This window comes from Macrotis lagotis, chromosome 4, assembly GCF_037893015.1.
Source record: "Macrotis lagotis isolate mMagLag1 chromosome 4, bilby.v1.9.chrom.fasta, whole genome shotgun sequence".
In the NCBI taxonomy this organism is placed as follows: domain Eukaryota; kingdom Metazoa; phylum Chordata; class Mammalia; order Peramelemorphia; family Peramelidae; genus Macrotis; species Macrotis lagotis.
The window spans coordinates 177,246,540-177,268,231 of record NC_133661.1 but is presented as its reverse complement, the minus strand read 5'-3'; positions in this window follow the sequence as shown (position 1 = coordinate 177,268,231).

Genomic DNA, 21,692 nt, shown 5'->3' with positions numbered 1-21,692 from the left:
AAATGTCCATAGTTTATGTGTTTGTGTGTGTGTGTACAGAAGGGGAATCAGATGGCACAGTGGATAAGCTCTGGTCTTGGCAACAGGAGGACAGGAGTTTGAATCCAAAGTCTGACACTTACTAGCTGTGTAACCTTGGGCAAGTTACTTAACCCTGAATGTCCCACATCCAGGGCCATCTCCAGTCATCCTGATTCATGTCTGGTCGCTGGACCCAGATGATTCTGGAAGAGAAAATGAGACTGATGACTTAGCACAGCACCCACTCAAATCCAATTCATATTCTTGTCATGATATCACCTCCCTAATGTTGTGGTCTTATTTGAGAATGAAAGACAAACATCATCATCATCATCATCATCATCATCATCATCATCATCATCATCATCATCATTATTATACATATATAAAATATATATGTGTATGTGTGTGTGCTTATGTATGTATGGATAATTAAGCCATCTTTAGAGATCTTCATATACCTTTATCCATGGGAAAAAAAAACAGAAACACTTTACAAAGAGGAGAAAAAGAGAAAGAATAATTCCATTTAAAGAAAAAACCAGCACACATAATGTTAATCAAGCAAATTACAAAAGCTAATAATTAAAAAATAAAGTGATATATGGAGAATATCACAAGAATAAATGGTAAAAGAAAAACATTTTGAAAGGACAACATGAATACACAAAAGTAGAAATCAAAACTTCAATAATTTAAAGGTGACGGAAGGGGTTGCAAAATTGACCAAGGCATACAAAACAAAAAGGAGAGAGGAGAATAATTCCAAGATAAGAAAGCAAAATTTGACAATGGAAAATTGTTAAAGCAGTAGGAAATCAAAATAGTTTCATAAGTGCTATCAAAAGCTGATATTTTAGATATTCAAAAACTTAAAATTAAAGTGCTTGCAGTGAAACTATCCACAAATAATTGCCATGTAAAAAAGAGAGACAAAGACAAAAAAGAAACTGAATTTTATCCATCATCACTAAAATCAAGGGCATGGCCATGTCCTTCATAGAGACATAAAATTAAAAATTCCCTAACAAGGTCTCACCAACCTCTAAATTCTTCAAGTTTACTGAACCCTTCAATAAAATAACAGGAAATGTTTTTATTCCTTTTAAAAAAAACATATGTCCATATCCTCTAGAGGGAGATATTCTCAAAGTCGCAAACACTCACTATCCTGTAGTTCATCAGGTTGATCAGTGAACTCTCCTATATATGAAAATTGATTCATCTGTATGCATATCTCATCTAAATTGCTCTCTATGGGAAACATGAAGATGGAACAATACTGCTCCATGATGACAGACCTTTTCTCCTTTTCTGAAAGTAATGACAGGAAACTGTCATCCAAGGGGAAAATTAGACTCTAAAATTGGGTTTCTTATAGAAAAAGATCTCATTGAGTTAGTGCCCTAGAGAAAACTGAAGTGAATGAGTGCTTAAGTAAAATGTATCAGTTCAGTGAAGAAAAAATCCAATCCCTTGTCAGATTATCTTGACTGGAGTCATTCAAGCACATTTACTCCTTAAATCAAAGAGCTTTTATTCCTGAAAACTTAAAAATAAACTTTAAAGTAGAACTCTCATAGTAGTTCTTTTTAAAACTACACATGCAAAAAAATACAAAAAATGAATTTTCCCCTAATACTTTCTGATATGAATCCTCTCTAGCTAGCTGAGTTGAGAATCCAAAGAATAGTTGACACATCATTGGGAAAAAAGACAAAGTTGATTCCCATGACTATAATAATGCAAGGCAGTGAAAGATTAGAATATGTATAATTATTGTTCATTAGCTCAGTTCTAGTAAGTACATATTTAATGAACAATATTCTTCCAAATTTCACATTTGTTGAGTGTTATGGCAGAAGAAACAAAAAATAATTGTTCCAGAAGTTTCTATATTAGCTTAAATGTGCATAATGTATTCTGAGAACTCAGATCCATTGGGTTCATGAAATTTCTGATTCTGGAAACATTCAATTGCAAAATTTCCCAGAACATTCTTGATTTACATCTCTTTCTATGACCCTTATCACCAGGACTTCTATTAAGAATTAGGATCTGCCTAGATCTAAGGATCTGCCTCTCAGAATTTTAAGAACAAAGATCTGGAAAAATTAATAACAAAATTCATCTGATTGAACAAAAGGTAAAAACTATCAAGGGAAAATACTTCATGTCAGCAGACTGAGTGTTGTGTTTGAGAAAGAAGAGTAGATTGTATGAGGAAGATGGAGGCAGGGAGAATGTAAACTTTAGAAAGACTAGAAAAATAGGAAGGGATCATGAAAGGCTTTAAAAGAGGATTTTTATTTTTGACCCTGAAAGTGGTGCAGAAGCACTGAAATACTGAATAGGGGTGGGAGTTATATTATCAGATCTATAGGAAGCTCAATGTGACAAATAATTAGAGGACAGATTGGAGTGGAGAGAGATTTGAGGTGGAGAAACCAATCAGGAAAATATTTTAATAGTCCTTTCCACTTGTCTGGATCTCAGTATTATATCATTCATCCACTGTCAAGATATTAATTAAAGTCTCAATTTAAAACCTCTTCATAAGATAAAATTGAAAAATTTCTTCAAAAACCGCATTTCTTTTCTCTTATTGCCTTTTTCACTTTCTCTCAACATTTTTATAGCTTCTCTCCAAAGTTCATGAAGTAAATTGTCCTGGAGCAAAAAGTAAAAATACTCTCTTATCTCCATAGGACAGACTTACATAGCATTAATTCATCTTTATAGATATTTATTGATCTATTTCTATCAACAAAAATGCCAAAATCTGAAAGAAATACTGTTTTAACTATTCCCTTCAGTGGAAAATCTGAAATTCCTGCAATTCAATTGAAAGAAAAAAATACAGGTGAGAGAGGGAAGAACAACAGTTAGACATTAACATTTCATGCATTTCACAAAGTTAACACATTTAAAATAGATTCACAACAAGTTACCATTTCTTTTATAAATACAACATTCAATATATATGTAATCATATGATAAATAGAACAACCAAACTTGTAATCAGATATAGTAACACCACACCTGTATATTTAGCAACTAAGTACATATTGATAGTATATGCCAAATACTATATGCTAATATATATATATATATATATGTATAGCAACATTGAAACTAAGCCAAAAATTTCAAAAGCAACACAGTATGATTAGTAAAACATTACAAACTATAGTGTCATCCAAAACATATATTATACATTATCAATTTAGTGTGACTTTATAAATAATCATCTATCTTTTCGTTACTGCATTATAAGTTAGTCTATTCATTGACTTAATAGACTTGATACTTTTACCATAGTCTTCTGATATTTTGGATGTTTGACTAAATTGTTTTATGCATTAGTTCTGAGTTCATGTTGACCAACATAGTTTTGAAGGAAACTTGACAACTGCAGTATTAAACACAAAAGGAATTGTCTTTAGGCTCATACTTGTTTCCTTCTCTGAACAAGGATCCACCTTTCTTCTAGACAAAAATAGTGACTTTCTATATGTAATGTCTCTTATACTCTAGGTAATGCAAGTTTTTAGCAAGTCTTTTTACTGACTGGGGAAAAAAGACTAATATTTTATAATCTTGAATTGTTGCTTAATATACTAGCTTCTTTCTAAACACCTTTTAATAGTGGTATTTTATAGGATGAAATGCTTACTAATTTCATTTAAAGAAAGGATTTTGCTTTATATCATTTTGAAATTTCATCAGTTGAGATAAATTGAATATTTCTATCTAATATTCAAATTTCTCTAAATATAAAAGTTTCCCCCCTCAAACTTTGTTGTTTTTCTTTAACTATTGAAAAAAAAGTTGGCCTCTTATTATGAAGCAGTGCTTCCTTAGGAATTAGCTTTATCTGAGTCATCAACACTGTATATCTGTTCCACAATGGCATGCTTGCCTAAATTCTGGAGGAATTGCTTTTTCCCACTTGACAATGGAAGCAGATTTGTTATGCTGACATACTTTTTAGTGTGATGTTTTCTGTGATGTTAATGAACATCTTCAACAAGGTCAAGCAACAATTAACAAGCACCAAGGTCAGTTATTGAACTAATGGTACATTATTTAAATTAAAAGGCTACAAGATGAGACTAACGTAGAGGGAGAAATGGTGCACAACATTTTACTTACAAATGATTGGTCACTCTGGCCTAGGTTCACAAGATAGTAGTAAATAAATTTACTAATCTATTGTTTGATAAACCCCAAAACTCCAGCTTCTGGAAGAACTCAATATTTGACAAAAACTACTCATAAAACTGGAAAATAACATAGTGCAAAGTAGGCATAGATCAATATCTCACACCCTATACAAAGATCAAAACAGGAGATAATTTAGACATAAGGGGTGATACTGTATTGATAATTAAAAAAACAAGTAATCATGTACATATCAGATCTGTAGAGAGAAGGAGAATCTATGACCAAAGAAGAGAGAAAAAATACTATGAAATGCTAAATGAATAATTTTGATTATAATAAATTGAAAAGATTTTGCACAAAAATCAATAAAACCAAGATAAGAAGGAAAGCAGAATTTTTACTGATTTCTGATAAAGGTCTGATTTACTGTTTCTAATAAAGGTCTCATTTCTAAAATATATAAGGTACTGAGTCAAATTTATAAGATTATAAGTCATTTTCCCAAATGATAAATGATCAAGGGACATTTACTATTGTGTCTTTGCAAAATTACAATAGATTACCATATTGAAGAAGTGTTTTTTTAAGATTTTATTTATTTTGAGTTTTACATTTTTTCCCCTAATCTTACTTCCCTCCCCCCACCCCCCAATGAAGACATTTTGCCAGTCTTTACATTCTTTCCATGGTATGCATTGATCCAAAATGAATGTGATGAGAGAGAAATCATATCCTTAAGGAAGAAACATAAAGTATAAGAGATAACAAGATCAAACAATAAAATATCAGCTTTTTAAATTCTAAATTAAAGGTCCTCTGGTCTTTGTTCAAACTCCACAGTTCTTTCTCTGGACACAGATGGTATTCTCCATCTCAGACAGTCCCAAATTGTCCCTGATTGTTGCACTGAAGGAATGAGCAAGTCCATCAAGGTTGATCATCAACCCCATGTCGCTGTTAGGATGTACAATGTTTTTCTGGTTCTGCTCATCTTGCTCAGCATCAGTTCACGCAAATCCCTCCAAGCTTCCCTGAATTCCCATCCCTCCTAGTTTCTAATAGGACAGTCGTGTTCCATGACGTACATATGCCACAGTTTGCTAACCCATTCCCCAATTGAAGGACATTTACTTGATTTCCAATTCTTTGCCACCACAAAGAGGGCTGCTCAGAATATTTTTGTACAAGTGATGTTTCTACCTTTTTCATAATCTCTTCAGGGTATAGACCCAGCAGTGGTATTGCTGGATCACAGGGTATTCACATTTTTGTTGTCCTTTGGGCATAGTTCCAGATTGCTCTCCAGAAAGGTTGGAGGAGTTCACAGCTCCACCAACAATGCATTAGTGTCCCAGATTTCCCACAACCCTTCCAACAAGGATTATTGTCCTTTCTGGTCATATTGGCCAGTCTGAGAGGTGTGAGGCAGTACCTCAGAGAACCTATAATTTGCATTTCTCTAATAAGTAATGATTTAGAGCAGTTTTTCATATGATTATGGATCACTTTGATCTCCTCATCTGTAAATTCCCTTTGCACATCCTTTGACCATTTGTCAATTGGGGAATGGCTTTTTTGAAAAAAAATTTGACTCAGTTTTCTGTATATTTTAGAAATGAGTGCTTTGCCAGAAATACTAGTTGTAAAGATTGTTTCCCAGTTTACTACATTTCTTTTGATCTTGGTTACAGTGGTTTTGTCTATGCAAAAGCTTTTTCATTTAATGTAATCAAAATCAACTAGTTTGTTTTTAGTGATGTGTTCTGTCTCTTCCTTATATACTGCTTTCCTTTCCATAGATCTGACAGGTAAACTACTCCTTGATCTTCTAGTTTGCTTATAGTATTGCTCTTTTATTTCTAAATCCTGTATCCATTTCAATCTTATCTTAGTATAGGGTGTGAGGTGTTGGTCTAATCTAAGTTTCTTCCATACTAACTTCCAATTTTCCTAGCAGTTTTTATCAAAGAGAGAGTTTTTATCCAAATTGCTGGACACTTTGGGTTTATTAAACAACATATTGCTATCATCATTTCCTGCTGTTGCACCTAATCTTTTCCACTGGTCCACCACTCTAATATTTATTAGCCAATACCAGGCAGTTTTTATGATTGATGCTTTATAATATGATTTTTAGATATGGCAGGGCTAAGCTTTTTAATGTAATGTAAACAAAATCATCTAGTTTGTTTTTACTGATGTTCTCCATCTCTTCCCTGGTTGCTAATTATTTCTAGTAGTTTTTGAGATGATTTTTTGTGATTCTCCAAGTATACTATCATGTCATCTGCAAAGAGTAAGAGTTTTGTATCTTCCTTCCCAATTCTAATTCCTTAAGTTTGTGACAATGGGCATCCTTGTTTCACCCCTAATCTTATTGGGAATGCCTCTAGCCTCTCCTTATTGAATATAATACTTGTTGATGGTTTCAGATAGATACTGCTTATTATTCTAAGGAACAGTACATTTATTCCTATACTCTCTAAGTGTTTTTAGTAGGAATGGGTGCTATATTTTGTCAAAATCTTTTTCAGCATCTATCGATATAATCATATGATTTCTGATAGGAAACCTAACAGTTTTCCTAATATTGCTCTAACCCTGCATTCCTAGGATAAATCCTATTTGGTCATGATGTATTATTCTAGTGATAACTTGGAATCATTTTGCTTAGATTTTAAGATTTTTGCATCTGTATTCATCAGGGAGATAGGTCTATAATTTCTTTCTCTATTTTAACTCTTCCTGATTTAGGTATCAGCACTATAGTGTCATAGATAGAGTTAGATCTGAGAAAGATGTTTTCACTATTTCTGCCTTTCTTCAATTGATTATTAGCTTTTTCTGCCCTAGTACATGGTCAGTTTTTGTGTAAGTGCCATGTACTGCAGGAAAAAAGGTATATTCCTTTCTTTTTTTTTTGCAAGGCAATGGGATTAAGTGGCTTGCCCAAAGCCACACAGCTAGGTAATTATTAAGTGTCTGAGGCTGGATTTGAACTCAGGTACTCCTGACTCCTGGGCCAGTGTTCTATCCACTGTGTCACCTAGCTGCCCCTGGTATATTCCTTTTTATCCCCATTCTATTTCCTCCATAAATATATCATATCTTTTTTATAACAATCTATTTACCTCATTAATTTATTTCCTGTTTATTTTGTGTTTCTATTTGTCTAGATCTAAGAGTGGGAGGTTGAGGTCTCCCACTAGTAGAGTTTTGTTGTCTATGTCTTTCAACTTCTCCTCTAAGAATTTGGGTGCTATCCCATTGGGTACATACATATTCAATATTGAAATCACTTTATTGTCTATGGTACTTTAGTAGGATATAGTTTCCTTCCTTATCTCTTCTAACTTTATCTTTATTTTGGAGCTGCTTTTGTCTGAGATAAGGATTGCTACCCCTGCTTTTTTTACTTCAGCTGAAGCAAAACATATTTTGCTCCAACCTTTTTCCTTTACTCTATATGTATCTCTCTGCTTCAAATGAGTTTCTTGTAAGCAGCATATTGTAGGATTCTAGTTTTTAATGCAGTCTTCTATTCGCTTACATTTTAAGGGAGAGATCATCCCATTCACATTCAAAGTTAGAATTATTGACTCTTTATTGCTCTCCATGCTATCTTCCATTTGTATTTTTTCCCTTTTCCCCCCCTTTATCCATATTCCCCAGTATTTTCTTTCTGAATACCATTTCCTTCAGTGTGTTTGGCCTCCTATTTCTACCCCCTCACCTTTCTTTCCCCTTTCCCTTTTTTCCCTTTTCTCTTCCCTTCTGTTAGTTCCCTTTTTCTCCCCCCTTCCTGTTTCCATCCCCCTCCCTTTTTCCCCTTTTAATACTTGAAAGGTAAGGTGTTTTTTTAGTTAACTGAGTATGTGTTTAAGTTAAATTTAAGCCAAATTTTATGAGAGGAAGATTCAGGTGCATCTCATCCCCTCCCTTCTTCCCCTCTACTACAATAAGTCTCTTGTACCGCTTAGTGTCTGTTAAGAGGTTTAATATTATTTATGAGGAAAGATCAGGAGATTAGCACTGTGCCTGTCTTTTCTCTGCCATCTTGGTAGGGAGTCATGATCAAGAAATGTTTTAAGTCACTTTTAATTAGAGAAATGAAAATTGAAATTACTATGAGGTACCACCTCTTATCTATCATATTGACTAATGTGACAGTAAAGGGAACTGATAAATTTTAGAGAGGATGTGGGAAAACTGGGATATTAATGCAATTAATATTGGTGGAGTTGTTAACTGATCCAACAATTCTGAAGGTCAATCTAAAACTATGCCCAAAGGACAATAAAACTGGGTATATCCTTTGATCCAACAATACCACTACTAGGTCTGTATCCCAAAGAGAAAACAAAAAAGGTGAAAAGATCATATGTATGAGAATATTCATAACAGCTCTTTTTTAATGGCACTGAATTTGAAATTTAGGGGATTCTCATCAATTTGTAATGGCTGAACAATTTGTGATAGATGCATATAATGAAATATAAGAAATGACAAATGGGCAGATTTCAGAAAAACCTGAAATGACTTACATGAACTGAAGTTGATTAAAGTGAGCAGAGCCAGGAGAACATTATATAGATTAGCAACAACATTGTATGATAATCAACTATGATAGACTTTTGTCTTCTTAGCAGTACAGTAGCAGTACAGCGATCAGTCAATTTTTTATTTTTTTAGTTTTTGCAAGGCAATGGGGTTAAGTGGCTTGCCCAAGGCCACACAGCTAGGTAATTATTGTCTGAGGCCAGATTTGATCTCAGGTACTCCCAAACCCAGGGTTGATGTTCTATCCACTGTGCCACCTAGCCCTTATCATAGACAATTTTTAAAAAAACGGCAATGGAAAATGTCATCCACATTCAGAGAAACAACTTTGCAATCTGAATGTAGATCAAAATAATACTATTTTCATCTTTTAAAAAAAGTTTTTTTGCTGGCTTCTCATGGTTTTTCCCTTTTTTGTTCTGATTCTTTTTTCACAGGGTGACTAATATGGAAATATTAGTCAAGATTATACATATATAACCTTATTGCTATCCTAGGGTAGGGAAAGAAGGGTAAGAATGAGAAAACTTTTCAGAAATGAATGTTGAAAATTATTTTTATTTTATAGAGGAAAAAAACATGGTTACTCAGTGTAGCAGCTGAGACTGAGATGCAACAGAGGATCAGTCCTCTGCTGCTTTTTGCTACTTTTATCCTAACGATTAACACGAATGAAACAGAGGCTCAGCATTAGAGGGAAGTTGATGCATGCATTGTCAGAGCTAACTCAATGTTTGGATGGGATGTGTGGTAGAGATAAAGTATTAGATTGTCTACTGAACTAAAGTCTCTAAAGTCATTGTGCTCTCCTCATTGCTGTGTGCCATGCCAAGATATGGAACCATTTCCATTTGTATTATCTTAGGAAGATTCTGAAAATCATCTAGCAAGATAAAGTACAAAAATCTGAGGTCCTGTCTTGAGCTGAACTGTCAAGCATTCAAACGCATAATGCCAAAAGTACATTTGCCTATTAAAAACTATAAAAATTAAAGAAAAGCACGGATAAGAAAGTCAGAAAGAAGTAATACAAGGATACTCTCAAGTTCTCTTTGAAGAAGTTTGGAATCAATTATGAGACTTGGGAGTCACTGTCACAGTACCTTCTTGTGTAGCATATCTGCCTCAAAGAAGGTGCTAAGGTCTATAAACAAAGCAAAACTGCAATAATTCAAAATAAACATGAGATGCACAAATTTAGAGACATCTTCACTCGAATTACTCATGTGCCCAACCTATGGTTGAGCCTTCTAAGTTTGTAGTGATCTAATAAACTACAGTTGGACACACCATACCTTGACCCCAACATGGCAAGATGACTAATTTAATAAATGGTTTCTAGACTGTAAGAAGCCTAGAAACATGGGATGATGTCATAGGATTTTGTCTTTAGTTCTAGAAATATTAGGAAACAATGTGATTTACTGTACTAGGGGAGTGAAATATATTACCTTTCAATTCTTGTTCTGTCCTTTCAACTTCCTTTTTTAATTTTTTTCCAAATATATTTAAAAAAAAATTTTAGCCTTCTCTTTTTAAATTTTTGAGTTCCAAATTCTCTGCTTCCTTCCCTCTGATTCTTTTTCATTGATAAGTAAATTTAAATAGGCTATGCATGTGTAGCCATACAAAACTTAGTTTCCATATTGGTCATGTTATGAAAGAAAAGATAACACTCCCATCCACCAAAAAAATCCAAGAAAAAATATTCTGATTGTATGCAGACTTCATCAGTTTTTTCCCCTCTGGAAGTGTATAACATTCTTCATCATGAGTTCTTTGGAATTTCTTAAATAATTGTACTGTTGAAAATAGCTCCATTTTTCACAGTTGATTATTGTACAATATTATTGTTATTCTGTAATGTTTTCCTGATTCTACTCACTTCAGTCTGCATCAGGTCATGTAAGTCTTTCTAGGTTTTTCTGAAATTCATTTATCCTCATTCTCTGTAACACAGTGGTATTCTATATTAATCATATATCATAAATTGTTCAGTCAATCCCCAATTGATGGGCATGCCCTAAAATTTCCAATTCTTTACCATCTTAAAAAGAACTACTATAAGTACTTTTGTGCATATTATTCATTTTCCTTTAAAAAAATTCTTTGAGATAAAATCTAATAGTGGAATTGCTGGATGAAAGGTTATGGAAAATTTTATAGCCCTTTGAAGAATAGTTCCAAATTGCACTTCAGAATAGTTGTATCATTTCACAATTCCACCAATAGTGTATTATAGAGGCTCAGCTTTCCAACATTTGACGTTTTCTGGCATATTAACCATTTTGATGAGTATGTGGTAATAACTCAGGCATTTATTTGCATTTTTTAATCAATAATGATTTAGATGGGGTATATAGGGTGTTCAGATAGGAGTCTTTTGGTGTGAGGGCTTGCTGAACCAATTTTAGGCTCATCCACTTTTGGTATTCACATGACATTCAGCTCTCCAACTGTAACTCCAAGAAGTATTGTACAGCAATTATACCTGGGTAAACCAAATTGTCAGAGGAACTAAATCAGGTTGAGGACAACTGATGGGTCTCAAACCTATGGGTATGTTAGGGACATTCCCAATTCAAGCAGGTGAATACTTCCCGAGTGAGATGGACAGATGAAAATAATTTGTTCCAACGGCCAAGAAAGCATATCTGCCTCAAAGATAAAGTTTTGGTGCATTTAGAGCCTGGTTAGACATCAAAAACTTCAAGATCTTAAGCCATCATCAATCATCTTGATTTTTATCTTTCTATTGTATTTTGATGATGCTGGAGAGAGGGGCTGATAACTTTGTGTAACTCTGCCCAAATTCAGGTTTCATTCAAGACATCACTCTGGTATCATTGATCTTTTTAAAAAATGAAGGACAAACAAGTAATTTGGAGCATTTATTTATATGAATAACTTTTATTTTTTCATTAGGAAATTGTTCATATCCTTCTACCATTTATCCATTGAAAATGGGTTATATTCTTATAAATTTGACTCGTTCTATATACATTTGGGAAATGAGGACTTTATCAGAGAAACCTGCCGTACAGATTCCTATTTTCTGCTTTCCTTCAAATTTTGGATGCATTGATTTTGTTTGTGCAAAAACTTTTAATTTGATGTGATCAAAATTATCCATTTTATATGTTATATTGCTTTATCTTTGTTATCTTTGTCATAAATTCTTCCTTTATTCAAAGATCTGATGAATAAACTATCCCATGCAACCCTAATATGTTTATGTTATACTTAATGTATAAATTTTCTACCATTTTTTTTATAATTTCTATGTAGTGGGTGTTGGTCTAAACCCAGTTTCTGAAGTACCTGAATCATCAGATTTAGCTTAAAATTAACATATATATATATATATATATATATATATATATATATATATATATATACATACTCAGTTAAGAAAACCTATCTTATCTTTCAAGTATTAAAAGGGGGAAGGGGGGGGAAGAGGAACCAACAGAAGGAAGGGAAGGAAGAAGGGGCAAAAGGAAAGTGGACAAGGGGGTAGGGGGGTTGGATATAGGAGGGCAAACACACTGAAGGTGGTGGCATTCAGAAACAAAATACAGGGGAATATAGATAAAGGGAAAATGTAGAAAAATACAAACAGAGGGAACATAACATAAAAAACAATAAAGTTAGTAATTATAACTTTGAATGTAAATGGGATGAACTCTCCCTTAAAACATAAGCAAATAGCCACTTGAAGCTGAAAGCAGGGGTAACAGTCCTTATCTCACACAAAGCAAATGCATAAATAGATTTCATTAAAAGAGACAAGGAAGGAAATTATATATACTCTTAAAAGGTACCATAGACAGTAAAGTAATTTCAATACTAAATATGTATGAACCCAATGGTAGAGCATTCAAATTAATAAAGGAGAAGTTTAAGGAGTTATAGGAAGACATAGACAGCAAAACTCTACTAGTGGTAGACCTCAACCTCCCACTCTCAGATTTAGATAAATTGAATCATAAAATAAACAAGAAGGAAGTTAAGGAAGTAAATAGATTGTTAGAAAACCTAGGCATGATAGAGTTATGGAGCAAATTGAATGGGGGTAGAAAGGAATATACTTTCTTTTCTGCACTACATATCAATACAATTGACCATCTACTAGGACATCAAAACCTAATAATTGCAGAAAGGCAGAAATAGTGAATACATCTGGGGCGGCTAGGTGGCATAATGGATAAAGCACCAGCCCTGGAATCAGGAGTACCTGGGTTCAAATCCAGTCTCAGACACTTAATAATTACCTAGTTGTGTGGCCTTGGGCAAGCCACTTAACCCCGTTTGCCTCGCAAAAACCCTAAAAAAATAGTGAATACGTCTTTCTCAGATCATAATGCAATAAAAATCACATGCAATATTGGGCCAGGGAGATATAGACCCAAAACTAATTGGAAACTAAATAACTTCATTTTAAAGGATGAGTGATTGAACAACAAATTACAGAAAGAATTATTTCATCCTAGAAAATGACTAATGAAACAACATACCAAAACTTATGGGATACAATCAAAGCAGCTGTCAGGGAATATATTATATCTTTAAATGCTTAAATGAATAATTTAGAGAAAGAGGATATCAATGAACTAAATATGCAACTAAAAATTAGAGAAAGAACAAATTAAAACCCTCCAATTAAATACCAAATTAGAAATCCTAAAAATTAAAGGGGAAATTAATAAAATTAAAAGCAAGAAAAGTATTGAACTAATAAATAAAACCAAGAGTTAGTTTTATGAAAAAAGCAAATAAAATTGATAAACCTCTGGACAATTTGATTAAAAGAAGAAATAAAAAACCAAATTGCTAGTATCATAAATGAAAAAGGTGAACTCACCCCCAATGAAGAGGAAATTAAGTAATAATTTAGAATTATGTTGCCAAACTCTATGCCAATAAATTTGATAATCTAAGTGAAATGGAAAAATATTTACAAAAATATAAATTGCCCAGATTAAATGAAGAGGAAATTGAATACCTAATTAACCCTATCTCAGAAAAAGAAATTCAACAAGCCATCATTGAACTCCCTAAGAAAAAATCTCCAGGGCCAGATGGATTCACAAGTGAATTCTATCAAATATTTAAGTAACAACTGGTTCCAGTTCTATATAAACTCTCTGGAAAAATAGGTGAAGATGGAACTCTACCTAACTCTTTCTATGACACCAATGATATCTAAACGAGGAAGAGTTGAAACAGAGAAAGAAAATTATGGACCTATCTCCCTGATGAATACAGATGCAAAAATCTTAAATTAAATCTTAGCAAAAAAACTACAACAAGTTATCACTAGGATAATACATTATGACCAAGTAGGATTTATCCCAGGAGTGCAGGGTTGGTTCAATATTAGGAAAACTGTTAGTATAACTATCAGTAATAAACCTATCAGAAATAATATGATTATATAGATATAAAAATAGATATGAAAAAGCTTTTGACAAAATATAGTACCCATTCTTACTAAAAACAATAGAGAGAATGTAGGAATAAATTGATTATTTCTTAAAATAATAAGCAGTATCTATCTGAAACCATTGACAAACATATGCAATAGGGATAGGCTAGAGGCATTCCCAATAAGATCGGGGTGAAACAAGGATGCCCATTATCACCACTACTATTCAATATTGTATTAGAAATGTTAACTTCAGCAATAAGAGAAGAAAAAGAGGAATTAGAATTGGGAAGGAAGAGACAAAACTCTGACTCTCTGCAGATGACATGATGGTATACCTGGAGAATCCCAAAAAATCATCTTAAAAAACCCACTAGAAATAATTAGCAACTTTAGAAAAGTTGCAAGATATAAAATAAACCTTAATAAATCCTCAACATTTCTATATATGACTAGCAAGATACAGCAGAAAGAGTTAGAAAGAGAAATGCCATTCAAAGTAACTTCAGACAATATAAAGTACCTGGGAGTCTACCTGCCAAAGCAGACTCGAAACTTTTTGAAAACAATTATAAAACACTTCTCACAAAAATAAAATTAGATTTAAATGACTGGGCAAATATAAATTGCTCATGGATAGGCCAAGCTAATATAAAAAAATGACAATACCAACATTAAACTACTTTTTTAGTGCCCTACCAATCAAAATTACAATAAATTACTTTGATTTAGAAAAAATTGTAAGCAAATTCATATGGAGAAATAAAAAATTGAGAATCTCCTGGAATTTAATGAAAAAAATGCAAAAGAAGGTGGTTTAGCCCTCTCAGATCTAAAATTATATTATAAAGCATCAGTCATCAAAACTGTCTGGTATTGGCTAAGAAATAGATTGGTGGATCAGTGGATTAGATTAGCTACACTATAGCAGGAATTGATTAATCTTCTGTTTGATAGACCAAAAGAGTACAGCTATTGGGATAAATCAAGTTTCTGTCAAACTGATTTTTATTTTTCCCAGCAGTTTTTGACAAATAATAAGTTCTTGTTACAAAAACTTGAATCTTTGGCCTTAGCAAACACTAGATTACTATGAACATTTACTGCTCTCTATTTTGATGCACCAGGCCATGGTTTTGATGATTACTTAACTATAATATAGCTTGATATTTGGGACAGCTATACCACCTTCCTCCACTTTTTTTTCTTAATCCCTTGACATTCTTGAGTTTTTGTTCTTCCAAACTTTTTTCTTTTTTTAAAAAAAATCCTAAATTCAGGGAGTTCTTTTGCCTTTTTTAATTGATTTTATTTTTCCAGATACATGTTATGAAAGTTTTTAAACATTCATCCATATGTATATTCATATTTTTAAGTGACATAATTTCCTTCCAACCTCCCTTCCTACCCAACCTCCCTTCAGCAGTGATCAGTCAGGTGAATATTGTACATACACATTTCTGTTAAACATGTTAACAGATTAGTCATTTTTGGTATAAGTAAATAGGATTAAGGGAAAAGAAAGTAAACACTGGGGTAGGAAAGAAATGCCTAAGAGAAATTTTTTAAAGTCAATGTAGAGTTCATCATATTCCTGAAGGGTTTTTTGCTTGTTTGCTTTGTTTTGTTTTGTTTTTCTTCCTCTAGGGATAGCATTATCTCTAGTTGGTCTAATAAAGTTCGACCTAGCTCTCTGAACTGCTGAGAGGAGCTGCATTCATCAAAGTTGATCAACTTACAATGCTGTTGTTAATATGTAGAACATTCTCTTGGTCCTGCTTCCTTTGCTCATCATCAGATCCTGAAATTCATTCCATCCTTCTCTAGAGTCCAACTATTCATGGTCTCTTCTGGAACAGTAGAATTTCAAAACATTATTTGCCATAACTTGTTCAGCCATTTCCTAATGGGCATCCCTTCACTTTCCAGTTCCTTGTCACTACAAAAAGAATCTGCTATGAATATTTTGGAACATGTGGGACTTTTCTCATTTTTTGTGAGGTCTTCTTTATATAAGCCCAGTATTGGAATTGATGGGTCAAAGGGTGTGATCAATTTTATTGATCTTTGAGGTTAGTACCATGTTGCTCTCCAGAAAGGTTCGATCAATTTGCAGCTCCACCAATAATCCATTAATATCCAATCCTCCCAAAACATCTCCAACAATGATCATTTTCCCTTTTAGTCAGTTAATCTGATAGCTGTGAGGTGACAACTCATAGTTGCTTTGATTTATATTTCTCTAATCAACAATGATTTGGAGGAGTTTTTCACTTGTTTATATATAGCTTTAATTTCATTTAAAAGCTGTTTGTTCATATCCTTTGATCATTTATCAGTTGGGGAATGACTTGTAACCTTATAAATTATGTAGTTCTTTATATATTTTAGAAATAAGACCTCTATTTACTGGCTTTCTCTTTTCCTTCGAATTTTAACAGTGTTGGTTTTATTAGTACAAAAACCTTTTAATTTTTTAATTTAATATAGTCAAAATCATTCATTTTGCAATTTATAATGTACTCTGTTTCTTGCTTGGTCATAAATTTTTCCATTTTCCATAGATCTGACAGGTAGAATATTTCTTGGTTTCTTAATTGATCTATAATGTCAAACTTTATGTCTAAATCTTATATCTATTTTGACTTTTTGGTATTAGGTGTGAGATATGGATCTATGCATAGTTTTTGCCATACTGTTTTTCCAACAATTTTTGAAGTGAGTTCTTATCTCAGAAGCTAATGTCTTTGGATTTGCCAAATAGTACATTACTATAATCATTTACTATATTTATTTTGAACCTATCCTAATCCACTGATCCATTTCAGTATTTCTTAACCAGTACCATGCAGTTTTGATGACTGCTGTTTTATACTATAGCTTTAGATCTAGAAAAGCTAAACCACCTTACTTTACTTTTTTTCATCAGTTCTCTTGATATTCTTCTTTTGTTGATGCTAATTTTTTCTAACTTGGTAAAATAATTGTTTGGTGGTTTGATTGGTATGGTAGTTTAATAAGTGATCTAATTTGGGTAGACTTGTCATTTTTATTAGCTCAACCTAACCACAAGCAACTGACATTTTTCCAATTGTTTATATTTGACTTTGGGTGAGAAGTGCTTTGTAATTGTGTTTATACAGTTTCTGGGTTTGCCTTGGGAGTTAAGATTCCCAAGTATTTAATGTTACTTTATATGGAATTTCTCTTTCTATCTCTTGCTCTTAGACTTTGTTGTTCATATAAATACTGATTTATGTGATTTTATTTTATATTCTGCTAATTTGCTGAATTTGTTTCAAGTGGTTTTTTTAGATGATTTTCTTGGGTTCTTCAAGTATATCATCAATTATCTGCAAAGAATGAAAGCTTTCCTCATTGTCATTTCTGATTCCTCATTTCTTTTTCTTCTCTTATTCCTAAAGTTAACATTTCTAATGCTATATTGAATAAGTAATGGTGATAATGGGAATCCTTTTTTCACCTCATTCTTGTTGGAAATGTTTAGAGTTTATCCCCATCATATATATATATATGTTTGTTGATGGCTTTAGATTCTATTGTTTTAAGGAAAACATTTCTTCCCAAACTTTCTAGTATTTTTCATAGGAATGCATGTTGTATTTTTATCAAAGACTTTTTCAGCATCAATTGAGACAATCATGATTTGTTGGTTTTGCTATTGATATGTTCAATTATATTGAGGGTTTTGCTGATATTGAACCATCTTTGCCTACCTGATATAGATCCTACCTGATCATGATGTGTTATCCTCATAATTTGCTGTAATCTCTTTGCTAAAATTTTATTTAAATTTTTGCATCAATATTCATTAGGTAGATTGGTCTGTAATTTTCTTTCTCTCTTTTGCTTCTTCTGGTTTAGTTATTAGTACCATATTGGTATCATAAAAGGAATTTGGAAGAACTCCTATTTTTGAAAATTGTTTATGTAGAATTGGAATTGGTTGTTTCTTAAATGTTTGGTAGAATTCACTTGTAAATCCATCTGGACCTGGAGACTTTTCTTAGAGAGTTTATTCAATTTCTTTTTTCTGAAATGGGGTTATTTAAGTGTTTTTCCTCTTCTGTTTATCTAAGCAATTTGTGTTTTTGTAAATATTCATCCATTTCACTCAGGCTATCAAATTCACTGGCATACAGTTCAGTAAAACAGCTCTGAATTGTCTCTTTAAATTCCTTACTGGTGGTTTATCTTTTTCATTTTTGATACTGGTAATTTGGTTATCTTTTTTTAATCAGATTAACCAAAGGTTTATCTATTTTTTGATGTTTTCATAAAACCAGTTCTTAGTTTCATTTATTAGATCAATGATTTTGTTTTCAATTTTATCAGTCTCTCAATTTTCAGAATTTCTAATTTTGTATTTAATTGGAAATCTTTGTTCTTTTTCTGTTTTTAGTTGTATAACCCAAATCAAAGATCTCATTTTATTCATAGAAGCATTTAGATACACACAATTTCCCCTCATAACTGTCTTGGCTATATTCCATAAATTTTATTATGTCTCATCATTTTCTTAGGTATAATTATTTCTATAATTTATTTGATCCACTCATTTAATATTAGTTTCCAATTAATTTTGATTTGTCTTTCCATTATTACATATTTTTATTGCATCATGGTCTGAAAAGTATGCATTTATTATTTCTGCCTTTCTGAATGAATAATGAATAATTCTCTCTCCTAGATCTATTTTCTATTTCATTTCTTTTTACTCAAAGGTATTTTACATTTGTTTTCAATTTTTTCAGCCTTTTTAACTTTGCTTAATGGAATCTTGTCTCATAAATTCATTGGATTATATTTTTTAAGTTCTAATTTTTATGATTTTATTTTCTTCAATTACCTTTTGTGTTTCCTTTTCCAGTTGGTCGATTTTATTTTTTGAAGAGTTATATTCATTGATGGAATGAGCAATTCCATTAAGGTTCCATCAATGTAATAATCAGGGATAATTTTAAATTACCTGCCACAGAGAATACCAACTGTATCCAGAAAAAAAAAACTGTGGAGTTTAAAAAAAACACCAAAGTGTTATTACCATCATTTTTTTAAAAAGTGTCTTATGTACTACATAATTATGCTCTTTTATTTTCTTCTCAGGGATATAATTTCTCTCTCAACACGTTCAATTTCAATCAATGTATAGCATGGAAGCAATGTAAAGATTCTGTGTGTGTATTGGGGGGGAGCAGAATTGTAAAACTCAAAACCTTACATAAAATGATAAGTAGAAACTTCTATGGTATATAATTGTAAAACAAATAAAATTGGTTATTTTTTTAAAGGACTTGATTTCTTTGGTCAATTTTTCTTAATTTTACTGCCTGATTCATTTCTTTTTTACACTTTTCTTCTTTGGTTTTTAAATTCTTTTTTAAGCTCTTCTCTGAGCTTTTGCATTTGAGTTCAGTTCATAGACTCTTTTGAGACTTCCTTTTGAGTAATTTTTCATTGATTTCTTTCTCCAACATGGCATTATTCTTATCTAGAAAGTAGTTTCTATAGCAGATACTTTTTTAGCTTCTTTGCTCATCTTGAAATGTCTGAACTCTTATTCTGGGTTACAGGGAGTATAGATCCAAGATCTTATGCTGGGCCTGGGGTCTTATTCCTGATTGTTGACCAAGATGTTACCTGTGTAGTCATGGGGCAGTGGATAGAGCACTATCCCTGGAGTCAGGAGGACCTGAGTTCAAATCCAGCCTCAGACACTTAATTACCCAGCTATGTGACCCCATTGCTTTGCAAAAACTTAAAAAAAATGATGACTATAATTTTAGAAAAACCTGGGAAGTGATTTGAGAACCCCTTCAAAAATTGTACATGGTAAGAGCAATGTTGTAAGATGAACATCTATGAATGATGTTAGCTATTCTCAGTGATACAATTCAAAATAACAAGATCTCATGATAAAAAGGCTATGTCTACAGCAAAATAGTATCTGAATACAAATCAAAATATATCATTTTCACTTTTCTTTTCCCTTCCTTTCCTATTTTTCCTTCATTTTCCTCTTTGAATTTTCTTCCCCAAAATGACTAATATAGATGATTACACATTATCTATATCAGATTGCTTACCATTTCAGGAACTGCATGGAGAAGAAGGGAAGAGAATTTGAAATTCAAAACTTAGAAAAATGTTAATGATTTTCATTTTTAATTGGGGAAAATAAGTTTTAAAAACTGATGTCTAGGCTCTTCTTTTGTTCATGGCTTTTAGGTCATTTAATAATTCTTGAATTATCGCTCCTTGATCTTCAGGCCAATTTTTCTAATTAGGTATTTCCCCATTTCTTTTTCTTTAGATTATTTGATGTCTTCTGTAGTTTTTAGCCCAATTCTAATATTTAAGGATTTGTCCAATTCTGCTTTTTAAAAATTTTTTTTCTAGTGAATATTTGTATCTTTTTCCATATTATTAATTCTGCTTTTAATGGAGTTCTCTTCAGTTTTTTTTGAGCCTCTTCTGCTAACATGTTTTTGGTAATTTGTTTTTGGCAAATTGGTCACTTTTTCATTATTTTCTTGCATTAGAATTTATTTTTCCCTCAAGATTTTTTTTTTGGTTTGTAAAATTATTTTTGAGATTTTGGTCCTGAGATCTATTCACATTTTTGATTTTTATTTCAATTAGCTGTTTTGACACAATTTTCTTCCAAGTTTGTATTTTGATCTTCTTTACAGTAACTTTCTATGATCATTTTTTTTTATTTTCTCATTTTGCATTTTTTTAAACTTTGCTAAAGTGAGATTCTGCTGCTGTGGTGTAGGGAGCACTGCCTCAAACTTCAAGCTTCAAACTTTTCTTGTTGCTATTAAGAATTAATCCTGAAAGTCTTCTGAGGTTTCAGTTCCATAGTGGTATCTTGGAAGAAGTTTGAATACTGCCCTCCTGGTTTATGTTGTGTTCTCTGGGCAATCAAAATACTCTTTTCTACCATAGAACTATGATTAGAGTCCCTACTAGTGCTCTTCCTTACTTTGGGAATCTGACCTGAAACCATATGTGGGCTATATAACAGAATCCTGCTCCCAGTGACCATAAAGGGTCCCTTCTAAACTTACAAGTTGCTCCTCTCCTCATTTTCTGTGGGCTGAGAGCTTCAGAAGCTATTGCCACCATTAATTCAATCACTTCCCCCAGACCAATTAGACTTGCTGCTAGTTTTCTGGGGCAAAGTCTGTGCTACTGTGACCTGTACTGGACTGTGCTCTATTCATACCCTAGGGAAAAAGATCTTTCTTGTTGACCTAAGTTGTCTTGGGGTAGAAACTTGTTTCATCTCCACCCTTCATTGGTTCTGCTGTTTCTATATTCATTGTTTTGAGGGGAATTTCAGAGAGCTCAGGCAAGTGTCTACCTTTACTTCATTTTGAATTAATCTTCCAACTTTAAACATGAGACTACAATCAGGAGTTATGTGAGTCACAGGAATATTTTAGCTTTTTCCATTGCCTCTCTTCTCCTGGGTTCAAAGTCTTCTAAT